This window comes from Heterocephalus glaber, unplaced genomic scaffold (genome assembly GCF_053883595.1).
Source record: "Heterocephalus glaber isolate CG9 unplaced genomic scaffold, H.glaber_assembly_v1.0 deba00001553, whole genome shotgun sequence".
In the NCBI taxonomy this organism is placed as follows: domain Eukaryota; kingdom Metazoa; phylum Chordata; class Mammalia; order Rodentia; family Bathyergidae; genus Heterocephalus; species Heterocephalus glaber.
The window spans coordinates 9263485-9274511 of NW_028258344.1; the positions used below are offsets into that span (position 1 = coordinate 9263485).

The following is an 11027-nucleotide window of genomic DNA, read 5'->3' on the forward strand; positions in this document are numbered from 1 at the left end:
AATTAAAAGAATCATACCATAACAATGTATGTGCACCCACGTTTATAGCGGCACAGTTTGTAATAGCTAAAGCTTGGAAACAGCCCAAGTGCCCATCAACTGGAAGCTGGATCAAGAAGATGTGGTTTTTTCATAAAATGGAGCACTACTCAGCCATAAAGAACGAGAAACTAGAGACATTTAAAGCTAAATGGATGCATATCGAGGCCATCCTTTTAAATGAAATAAATAGGACACACATGTGTAAATACTGAATAGTTTCTCTAGTGTGAGAAACTGAAAGTGTAAATTAGGATTAAAATGATTAAATTAATAATTAATAATTTGAAATAGGGAAAGATCTAAAGGTGTAGGGGTGGTGGGAGGGGAAGAAGAAAGGAAAGAAGGGAAAGGAAAAATTATGAGAAAAGAAAAAAAATGGAAATAAAATCTATGTAAATAGGGAAGGGTGGAGGGGGTGAAGGGTGCACAGCTAATGGGGAAAAAAATAAGAACCAAGATACATCATGTACAGTTACAATCACCCAATGATAAATGTAAGTGTATTGTATACTTAAAATGTACCAATAAAAGAATTTAAGGAAAAAAAAAGAGAGACACACATTGAAAAAAAAGACAAATGGAATTTGACCTTTGCTTTTGTGACATATTTAGCTGTGAGATGGAGAAGTGAGAAATGGAAACCAAAGTGAAGCCTTGAGCACAGCCCTAGTCACAGGAGAATCAAAAAGTAGAAGTTTCAACTATGAAAAAGGACTTTTATTAAATCTTTTACTTTTTACAAAGCTATAGGAACACATATCCAGTTTAGTAATCATTGCCATGGGCACTAAAAAATTAAAATAGCAATAAATATTAGTGAGTTGATTGCTGTGAAAAAAATAAAATAATTCTTGCAGATAATCCAATAATGTTCATAGGTTAGGTTGAGGTAAAGTATGTTTAAATGTCACCTATTAATAAGAATAAGTAAGAACTGAGTGTTAATTTCACTTTACTGCTGTAAGGTAGAGCAACATGTAGTAGGAGCCACAGCCATCATTTTTTGTCTTAATTTTTGCTTGTTTAAATCCAATTTCTCATATTAATATGCTCATCTCTATTTTATTTTTCAGGTGTTTATTAAAAATTACCTCAACTTTTCAGATTTAAGACATAAATTACTCTTTAAATTTCTAAGGCAGAATGTGTTATTCAGAGTTAGGATGCCCCTATTCACCTATAGAGTTTTATCATTTTGCAAACAGTTCAGTACCTACCAAGAATTAAGTACAGAGGCAGGCACAGCTCGTAATAGTGGGTGAAATTAGATATGGTGTCTGTATCCATGGAGATGCAGTCCAGATTCTTTTGACTGCAAGTAAAGAAACCATAACTCAAAAAACAAGAAAATAAGAACCACATGCAGGATAGGGAGGAGCTTGCCAAAGTGAAGATCAGATCCACAGTCTCTGTGGCTGTCAGTTGCAGCAAACTGAGGGTCCGCTTTTCGAGGAGACTCCATTTGTTCATGCATCCAAAGCTCTTTTCATAACTGGTTCTTTGCTCTATTTCAAATCTCTCCAAACATGTGTGTAATTGACGAAACAGTATATTTCCACATCTGAAAATGTACAGGTGACCCTAAAGAATAGCTCTGCCATAAACACAAGGAATGAAATTCTTTGAAGTGAAAAGTGTTTTTCTACTGGAAGACAGAGAGAAAGTCTATTGAGGGTAGGAATGTCTTCTGTAGTTTTCAAGCATGAACTTGTGTTCTGAGTCTAGTTCATCTTGTTATAAAAAAAGTCAACTTAATTTCTATTAGTTTAAAATTATAAACTCTGATCCAGTCCCTAAAATGTTGTTTCTCATCTGTTCTCTCTCTTCCTCTCTTCTTTCTCTCTCTCTCCTCTCCCCTCTCATGAAAGAGCCAGACATATTGGCCAACTTTCCATGAGAGAATCTGTAACCATAATCATCTTTGTATAACACTGATTTAAAAATCTTTGATGTTTATAATTATAATAATTAAAATAGAGCTGTAATTTTTAAAAAACATATATATTCATTTGCTTTATCATTCACATATAAATGCTATTCACATGGTGAAGTACATTGCTACTACAACACCTATACTTGCAACCCAAAAATATTTAGGGTAACTGTGGTGTTTAAAAGAAAGAGGATGCTCCAAGGGAAGACACTGCTTTCCTTTAATCACACTCTATAGTTATGCAATGTTTTATATTTTTCTATCTTTTTTGATTTAGTGTTCAGTTTTTATTTTGAGAGGTTTTTTTGTACCGTAAATAACCATTTTAGTCATTCTGACTAAATTAATTGTCAGTTCTGAGAAACCACAGCTATTGATCTATGCAGTCATCTCACAGTTTCAATATTTATCAATAAAGACAAATTTCAGATATTGAACCATTATTACATTCCTTAGTTTGAGACTCACATTTAAAACCATGTTTATTTTCTCCATTCTTGGCATCTTAGTATGTGTGTCCTACATCTGTTGATAGGAGACCAAATTTCCTTCAGGCTTGACTTTTAATTTCTTGTGACACACCTGTCCTGGTTTGCAGTCACAGGAGCAAGTCGTCAGGCCTCAGGCCAGTTGCCCTAAAATGTGCCTGTCCCTTGGGGTCAGCCACTCCTCCCAATGTGCATTTTGTCTCAGTTGTCCTCAAAAAACCATTCTTCTCTTGATTGTACTATAGAGGTTACTCTTTTCAGAAGACATTTTGACTCAGAATTCTCAGTTTTGTTTTTTAGGTTTTTGATAATGTAGTGCTAAAATTGGCTCATCTTTGAGCTTGGTTTTTTTCTGGTAAAATTTCTTGTGACAGGCTGAAAATAATTTTGAAATCAATCATTCCTGAAAACTAATGAACATTGGGAAGACATCCTCATTCAAAACATAAAGCAATTTAAAATATATCATATTTATACAAATACAAAGGAATTGAAATCTTTGAAATTCTGCTCTCTCAACCTCCTAAATGTAATTTGTAATATTTTTCATATTATTTAGACAATATTTTAATTTAGACCATCCTAAACACAGTCTTGAAGTTTGGTGAAAGCACCATCAATTCGCTTTCATGGGATATGGTTTGAAACAGACAAAAACTTTATTTAAAAAAAAATCTCATGATGATACAGAAGACAAGACTTCTAGGTTCTTGATGATTGCCATGAATTCTCTCTGCACACCAGAACTAAGAATGTATTGCTGGATATCACCTATCACTTAATGACATCATAGCCATGGTAACGTTATAGCACAAGGCATTACTCATGTGTTTATAACAGTACAGATGCAAACACACCTACTGCATTGCCAGTATTATAAAAAAATAGCAAAGGAATTATGGATAGTGCATAATACTTGATAATGACAACAAGTGACTTAGTTAAGTTGACCTATGCCATCTAGGTTAAGCTATCATGGTCCCACAATGGAGTATTTACCTAACAATGTATGTCTCAGAATGTATCTCCATTGTTAAGTGGCACAGGACTATATTCTAACAGGTTTGACTTATTTTATTTTTAATATATTTAAATTTTTATTAACATGTGTCAGATATATATTAATTAGGTACAGTGTGATTTTCATACATGCATTGATCAAATCCAACCATCTTTTTAAATGAAAAAATGATTGGATATTAATGTCTGCACTTTAATTTTCAAAGGGCATTAAGAAAGTAAGTCGTAATCAATGTGACTATTGACTACTTGGTTGTTGAGAAGATATTTCATTTGCCCTATGTACACTTTTCCCTTTTTCCACACTCTACCTTTGTTTTAATCTTAAAGAAAATTTATCCAAATTCTGTTTAGAGAAGAGCAATTGACCAGAGCTGATCAATGCACTGGGTGCCTGGAATAACCATTATCACCTGGAAGTCAGGCAGAGGCCAGAGTACTATTCCAGGCAGCACTGTAGAGACTAAACATAAGGTTTTTTTTACTATAAGTCAAAACTTACTGAAATTATGGTAATAAGTACTATCACTTAACAGAATTTTAAGTGACTTTTGTAATTTTTGTTCTTCATAACTGTTTTGCAGTTTTTGACTATCTTCAGTGAGCTAAAATACTTCTAAAAATAATTTTAAAAGTTTTTTGTTTTGTTTTTATTTTTGCAGTACAGGGGATCGAACTCAAGACCTTGCACTTGTGAGACAGGTGCAGTGTGACTGAGCTAAATCCTCAGCCCAGAAATTTTTAAAATTAAATATACATATATGGTAAATAGTTTAATTTTTCTCATATGATTTAAAAAGGGAAAAATATTTTAGGAAATGGCACCTTCAGAATAAGGACAAATAGAGGAAACATACCAAAATATTAACAGTGGCTGGTGGGATTTAAGGTGATTAAAATATATGTCATAGTTGACTATATTTTCCAAAATTTCTAATTTTAGCATGTGTTGAATTTATCATTAGAGCAAAAGATCCTTAAAAGCATTTCTGAGGCCCATCTGCATCTCTCAGTTTCTGGTTTTGCTTTTATCAAGTCTATTGTTCCTTTCCTTTTGCAGCGTAAGAACAGGTAAAAAGCTTGAATCTGTTACTATAGCATGTTGCTATACTAAAACAAAATGCAGAACAAAACTATGATTACAGACACCACTTAAGAAAATAGAAAAAAACCCATTTGTTTAAAGCTACTCATGCCGGGGAAAGATCTTGCCCGCCTGTTTATTCGTCCCCCTCCTGCACTGGAAGCACAATTCTCCCCCAAAGTCGAATTAAGTTCATATTAACAACTGGAAGTAGTTGCTATTTTTTATTTGAATAAAGTTAACCATTTTGTTTATTTTTCTTCCTAACACTTAACCACATCAGTTCACAGAAGCTCTAGTGACATGAGTGTAAGTTTGGAGTAGGCTGACCAATTTAGAGCATGGACTATTACAGGACGATAAAATAAATTTGGTTGTATCTCCACAGTGGAGGGGCTCTGGATGACTGAGAGTCACATAGTGTCCTCTAGGTAATAAAGGAAAGCGCCTGAAGGAATATAAGAGATTCATAGACTGAAGAAGTTAGATATTAGACAAACTTCATTGACTTAGTCTGCCAACTGGTATAGCCTGAGAGGCCGGAGGGATAGGTAAATTTATGGGTCCATCTGATGAGATCCCCCCAATACACAAAAGGTAGAAATAACCACCCCTCCAAAGTCTTTTATAGTCTGTTTGCTGGTATTTGAATTGTATCACTTAAAATTAACAAAAGTTTAATACAGGCTGAGTATTTCTTTCTTTCTTTTTCTTTTTTTTTTTTTTTTTTGGTACCGGGGATTGAGCTCGGTCACTTGCGCTTGCGCAGCAGGCAACGAAACCACTGAGCTAAATCCCCGGCCCCAGGCTGAGTATTTCTTAATTGAAACACTGGAGACCAGAAGTGTTTCAGATTTCAGATTATTTTGGATTTTAGAATATTTGCATATACATATTGAGATATCTTAGGAATGGGTCCCAAATCTAAGTAAGGACCCAGTTTTTGTTTCATATACACCTAATCCACATAGCCTGAAGGCAATTTTGTACAATATTTTTAAGGTGAAACTGTTTTTCAGTGCCCCTGCCCCTAAAAGATGTAAATCTTAGAGAGAGAATGAATAAACTGAGTTTGGGGAAGAAAGCAATGTGATCACGTGGCTGGAAGACACAGTGGAGGATTCCAGAAGAAATAGGAGTATGTGAGCACAGGGAAACGAAAGCAAGGAAATACACCACCGTGAAGAAAATACTTAGTCTCAGAGATGAGAGGCTCAAAGAAAAGGATAGATTAAAACCTAAAAAGAAAGAAAAGCAAGATCTTAGTGCTCTGAAGGAAAGAAAAGTCCCCCATGACCTTCCTGCTTAATTTTCCAATATAATACACAGCTGGGACCACTTTATCATATTCTGATTGATACCAACTTTATCAACTTTTCCATCAAAGTGAAATTGGACTTAGTACAAATGATCATGGACTGTCTGTATGCCAAGTGTATCCCTTGTATAACTGATTGTGTAATGGCTGAAACTGAGAAATTGGGACAGAAGTATCAGGCAGCTCTAAGGATGGCCAAAGATCCAAGATTTGAATCATTGCCTTGCACACATAGAGGGACCAATGCAGATGACTGCTTAATGTAGAGTAACTCAGCACAAGTGTTACATTGTGGCCATGGTTGGCCAGGACCTTACATGGAAAATCTGGAAGATCCCTGGAGTTCCTATCATGTAAATTTCTAGTTACAGATATGGCATCAATTGGATGCCAGGTGATTATGGAGCCCTTTGGTTCTAGTTCTTACATGACCAAGTTCCTCTGCCTTCTGCTGACCAACTTTCTGTTTGCAGTACATTGAACATGCTGTAGCATAAATTATCATTCACCCATTTGGTCTATTATCAGCTGAGTATGGTTAAATGCATTCACTTTTTGAGGCTTTTTGAAAATGGATAAAGAAAAAAAAAGACACAATGGAGAATCCTTAAAGAGATAAAGTCCAAATAACTAGAAAGCTGTGATAACTGATGCCTGACTCAGACTACTGAAGTTGAAAAATACATAATTACTGCCTGGTGGAGCAAGGGAGTGCTTTGGACTAGATGTAGATAGAAAATCTAATGTCTCCAGGGCTCTGGCAGGTGATGTAAATGTGTGGGTGAAGATCTGTGGTGTCTCACTTTCTCCCCTTCTCCCCTGTTCGTATGTCTGTTTCTCTCCTCTGTCCCCACTGACCTCTCCCCCACCTCAGTCTCTTGTTCTCCACCCCATCCACCATCAGCACTTAGATTCACTACCAGTTCTCTTAAGCCTTCTCCTATAACATCAAGGAAGTTTTTAGACATTCTTTTGTTCCTTTTTATTATTTCAGTTTTTTTATTTGTAATTACTTTACTTTTGAACAAAAGTGTTTTCTTCCTTAATTTCTGTTTATTTAGCTCTGGATTCTCTTTTATATCAATGTGTTGTTTTATCATCTCATTTTTGATTTCTTGCCTCATAGAATTCATGTAATTTCCCTGTGTCCTGAACTTGTGTATTATCTCTAAATGAATTTATATCAAAACAATTAACATGAGCAATTTTTTTCCAAGACTTACTTGTTCAAATAAGATAGGGAGTGTCTAAACTGTTATATAATATCATATATTTCCATAAATTAACAGACTTGCTTACATTTGTGTTTTATAAAGTAAAATAGACATTTGAAAGATTAAGTAAGAGATTCAGAATAGGTGGAGTGTACATCTTTATTAATTTTATCATTCAATTTTATACATCTTCATCCATCTTTCTTGGTCTTTTGCACAAAATTCCCTACCAGTATAGTACCTAATGGTCCTGAGCGGTAACGATTCTAGAATCCTATCATGTCAGCTATCATAGAGGACGACCAGTGTGGCAGCTAAAAGGCTGGGCATGCTAATGCTCCTTGTAATGACTTCAGTCTCCTTCGAATGGTGAAGCCCTAATATTTATTTGTTCTCAAGGTCATTGACTTAGTCCCCAACTTTTAAAACGTCACTACAAATACAGTGCTTGAAGTTTTTAAAAAGAAAGTTATAATATAATTACAAAAGTATGCTAATAACACTTATTAGAGAAAATAAGAGCTTGTGATTAAAAATAACTCTATCTACATTTTAAATGAATATATAATGTTTGTTTATATTTGTGAGTGTGTGGCTGTGTGTGTGTATACATAAACCTGGGAACTCCGACTTTTCTTCTATGATTATTCAGTGCATAGCACAATTTTGGACATATAGTCTCTTCTTTTCTCCCTCTGTACCCCTGTCTCATCCTTTCCTTTTCTAATTCTTCTCTCATGGTGGCCTGCTGTGGGAATAAACAAATGCTATTTTGAGGTTCTGAAATGCAAGTTTTAAATATAACTAAAATATCTAAATAGATATATACATAGATTTAAAAGTAAACTATCTGTGATTATTTTAGCCTCATATAATTCAGAAGAAATAATATAGAGACCCTCAGTATCCTTGGCCCTCAAGGTAGTATATTGCAAAATATAGTGTAATATCACAACCATTGACACTGATGGAGCCAAGATACAGAAGAAATCTATAGCTATGAGATTCGTATATTACCCTTGGATAGCCACACTCATTTTCCATCGGTCCCCAACCCCTTTCAACCCTGAACCGCCGGTCATTAGTTTGTCATTTCATTGTCTTTTAGTTCAGTATGTTTTTTACTTTTTCTGTGAGACTTACTCTTTGATCCATTAATTATTTACTGATGTGTTGTTCAGTTTCTGACTGTTTATGATTTTCGTTATCTTTTGTTATTGATTTCTTTAAATTTTTAAAATTGACATGAATGTACATATTTATAGGATACAGTGTATTGATTAGCTTTCTTTTGCTGTAAAAAAATACCTGAGAAATCAAGACCACCTTTCAGTACTGCTGCCAACACTGGGAGAGTCTTCAAATTATGAACATTCACGGGACATTTTAGACTTAGTGCTACAACGTAAGTATGGGATTTTAACACATGTATACAATGTATAATGATTGAATTGATAAATGCCATATCTATCTCCTCCAATATTTACCATTTCTTTGTATTGGGAACATTCAAAATGCTCTCTTCTAGCTATTTTAAAATATACAGTAAATTGTTGTTAACCATAATCACCTTACTTGCTATAGAACACAAGAACACATTCTTCCTATATCAGGTATACTTTTTCACTGGATAACTAACCTGTTTCTAGTTCTCCTTCCCCTAGCTTTCCCAGCCTCTACTAACTACTTTTCTATTCTCCTCTTCTGACATGAACTTGTGTAGTGTTCGCATATATGCTACTGATTTCTAATTTGATATTTTTTTGGCTTGAAAACACTCTATTTGATATAATTTTGAAAAATTTGAAGTTTGTTTTATGATCTAGGATATAGATCTGTTATAGACGTGTTAGTATACATCCATGGAACCTTGAAAAGTATGTATATGCTTCTGTTTACCGAGTGGAGCGTTCCACAAATGTTTATTAGATCATGTTTATTATCATGCTGAGTTCTTCTGTATCCTGTCTGGTACTCTGTCTAGGTATTCTGTCAATTGTTGAGTGAGAGATGTGTCAAAGTTTCCAACTATAATTGTGAATTTTCTGTTTCTCCTTTAGATCTGTTAGTTTTGTTTCACATACTTTATGATTCTGTTGTTTGATGCGTACACATTTAAGATTGTTGTGCTTCTTGGTGGATTGACTCTTGTCTATAATGTTCATGTCTCTTTGGTATTTTTTCCCCTGAAATCTACTTTACCTACTATTAATGCACCCATTCCTAGTCTCTGTCAATTAATGTTGATATGGTCTAGATTTACCTCTTTTTACTATTTGTTTGCCTACATTATCATATTTGAAATGACTATTTTATGGACAGCACATACTTGAATATTTTATCTTTTGTGTGTGAACCATTGTCATTGGCCACTGCCAAAATCTCTTTTAATTGATATATATATAAACCATTTACATTTGATTCATATATTAGGGTTCAAATATTTGTTTAGTTTTTGCTGCTTCTCTTTGTTTTCCACTGTTCTCTTCTCTTTTTCCTGTTTTCCCATCCTTAACTTGCACATATTTCACAATTTCATTTTAACTTATCCACAATAATTTTATTGGATCTCTTTGCACTTTTTTAGTGTCTGGTCTAGGTTTTATGCATACATAACTTAAAGTCGAAGTGGATAGTATGTTAAAAGAAAAATTCCATGGCCACTTAAATATAGTAGAATTTATGTGAGCAAAGAAACGCAGATTGAAAGAAAGTTCATTTAGATTCATGAATCAGGAAACTGCCAGAAACAGAGCAGGTTCTGAGATCTATAACCACCAAATATGATCCGATGGCATACTGCACAGCAAACAGAAGTGAGGTATCTTAGTTACTGTTCTCTCATTGCTGAGACAAAATACCTGACAGCCCAAGTTAAAGGGAAAAAAATTATTTAGCTCATAGTTTGTAGAGGTTGCAATTCATAATCAGCTGGCTCCAAGGCAGAGGGGCATTGCAGAGGAGAAACAGTTTGTGGCACCACACAGTAGCGAAAGCAACAAAGGAACCTTAACAGTGTTTTTCTGACCCTTTTATCTTATCCAGACTACTGGGATTAGGACGGTGCCAAATCAATCAGTGGACTGGTTCAGTAATCACATGCCCTAATCCCAGTATCACACACTCTAAATTCAGCCACCTCTGAAAAAGCTGCCTATGACCGCATGAGGCTTTAAGGGGACATCAAGACCTAAACCCTAACATGAGGTACACAGATATCTTAACTAATTACAGCTTAATTGGTTAGCTGGTTCCAGAACCTCTTACAGTTACTTAAAACTCAACTACTGTGATTAAGGTCCATATTGGTTTGGTCTGTTGGTACTTAGTATAAGAGCCTAGTCAAGTCAATGATTTTCCACAAATTTTATTTAGCAATTCATTATACAATGGCTACTTTTGTGTTGATTTATCGATTTAAGCATTACCTGAAAAGAAATCTTGAAAAGCAGTACTGTAGGGCATGTCTAAAAGGTGTTTCCAGAGTGGATTAGCATGTGAATCTAAGTGGACTAGGTGGTAAAGACCTGCCCTCAATGTAGACAGACACTGTCCAGTTGGCTGGCATCCTGGGGAGAATAAATAGAGAAGGTGAATTGATCTGATCTCCCCAACCTGAGAACATCTTCTGTCCTAGAGGCTGAGCATCTGGCTTCCTGCCTTTTGGACTGCAGAACTTACATTTGCAGTCTCTTAGTGTGCATTCAGACTTTTCTGCCCAAGCTAAGAGCTGAACCTTTAGCTTCCCTGGTTCTGAGGACTTCACACTTGGCCTAAGCCACACTGCTGGCCTCCCAGGGTTTCAGAATCTCACTTGGGACTTCTCAGTTGCCAAAATCATGTCAGTTAGTTTCCCTAATAAGTCCTCTTTTTTATTTCTCTTTAAACATCTTATTGATTGTGTCTCTCTAGACAACCTGAATAATAC

General features: G+C 35.0%; 1 pseudogene; it reads left to right on the plus strand.

Moving 5' to 3' along the window:
- The first annotated feature begins 4870 nt into the window (after positions 1 to 4870).
- On the plus strand, positions 4871 to 6305 carry LOC101702038 (rRNA-processing protein FCF1 homolog pseudogene; annotated as a pseudogene).
- The last annotated feature ends 4722 nt before the right edge of the window (positions 6306 to 11027 follow it).